The 1,720-nt window shown below is 36.5% G+C and overlaps 1 protein-coding gene across 31 annotated transcripts in view; it reads left to right on the forward strand.

The window, feature by feature from the left end:
- Positions 1–1,720, forward strand: part of LOC107269990 (plasma membrane calcium-transporting ATPase 3) — a 128,900-nt gene that overhangs the window by 89,423 nt on the left and 37,757 nt on the right. The gene's annotated exons all lie outside the window — the stretch shown is intronic.

A 1,720-nucleotide genomic window follows, 5' to 3' on the forward strand; every position in this document is an offset into this window, starting at 1 on the left:
CCCCGCCCCACCAGCTACACGTGTTTCCGAGATGCCTCAATCGGGAACGCGTTAGTCAATACTCATTTGTAGGTTACAAATCATGAGACGCGTTATCGATCATGTATAGATACCATGAGTATTAGCTCCTGTTTATCAAATTTTTCATTTTCGTACATGGTATACATTTTTTTTTATATAGTTTCAATTGTTTGCCCCGCGAGGGCGCGGTAGTCAGTTTCACGGATTGATGTTGATCTTTTTTTTTTTTTTGAAAATAAAAAATCAAATTTTTGACTCCACTGACGATGCGCCCTCTGTCAAATTTTATCTTTGCCATTTTTCATTACATGGAACCAACACACGATCGCGCTTCAAACACAGACGGGCTAATTTCACGTTGGATTATAGGTTAGAATGTCACGTTAGTATGACGTTATTTTAAAGTATCTTTCGACCTGTTGAAAAACAAAAAAAAAAGAAATTTTTGAATTGCCAACTCCCCCAAAACCTCCTGCCCCCTGCCCCTACATAGATATATTTATCTAACCTCGAAATCATTTTCATTTCTTTAATCCCTCATCTCGATCAAGTGAGACAAAAAAATAAGAACGTGTCACGATCGATAATCTAGAGTTTAACGTATGTACCACCTGATGGCGAAAGACACTTATCTTTAATATCATTACACTGTATGCGACGCTACTTAAGAGAGGGTAGGTCAACGATGTACATACGTGTAGTTTTCAGGTAAAATGAAAAAAATAAAGTCGAATGACTTATCGGTAACTAGTGAGCAAATTTAAAAGGAAATATTGAAAAATTACTCGCGCGCGAATTGCACGGGCATCGTATATTACTTTTCATTGTATATTCTTCTTCTTTAATTACTATGGACCAGAATATGTAAGATTCCGTTATCAAAGTTGAATTTTTTGACTTCGTGTAAATACACGTGTCATAGTCTGTTTTAGTTGTTTTTATAAACGCGCTGTAGGATAGGACATTAACTATAGATTTGAAGATTGCTCGGTTTTCATACGTAAGATATAATATAAAAAAAAGATTAGTCAACGATAGCATTAACACGTCGAGTTACGAGACGTTATTTTTTTCATATTTTTTTTTTGTATTTTGAAAAAAAAATCTATATCGACGTACATTTTGATCGCGTTCACATTTCTCGAATCGCGATCTCGTTATCGTCAGAACCCTCTCAGAAATGGTCCACGCAGTCCTCAGCCAATTGCGACGTGGGAGAAAGCGTTAAAAAAAAAAGAGTGAAAAAAATAACACGGAAGATCCGAGTGGATCCAAAACTGACGTTTATGCGTTAACCATTTTTTTGTTTTTGGTTTTTTCGTTTTGTTCCTTCTTTTTGTTTTTTAGCGTCGGTCCACGTGACTCGACCAGTAAAAGGACATTACGCAGCCATCCGAGGGAGGAAACCTCACTGCGGATTGGTTGTGGCATTTTTTGTTATAATTTATTTTCGTTTGTGTTTTGTTTTCTTTTTTATATTTTTTTTCTATTACGACACGACTATTGATCACTAATCGTCGAATTACACAACAGTACATTGATTTCATCAGTGTGACGAAAAATCGGTCTATACAGATCCTTAGGGTTTTCCCGTGAGATCCTATCCCGCTGACCTTTCCCCTCTCAAATCCACCTGACCTACCCCAACCTCACCTTACCTTGAGAAGTAACAAAAAAAAAAAAAAAAACATTTACCAAA

Source organism: Cephus cinctus, unplaced genomic scaffold (assembly GCF_000341935.2).
Source record: "Cephus cinctus unplaced genomic scaffold, Ccin1 Ccin1_scaffold0695, whole genome shotgun sequence".
Taxonomy (NCBI): Eukaryota; Metazoa; Arthropoda; class Insecta; order Hymenoptera; family Cephidae; genus Cephus; species Cephus cinctus.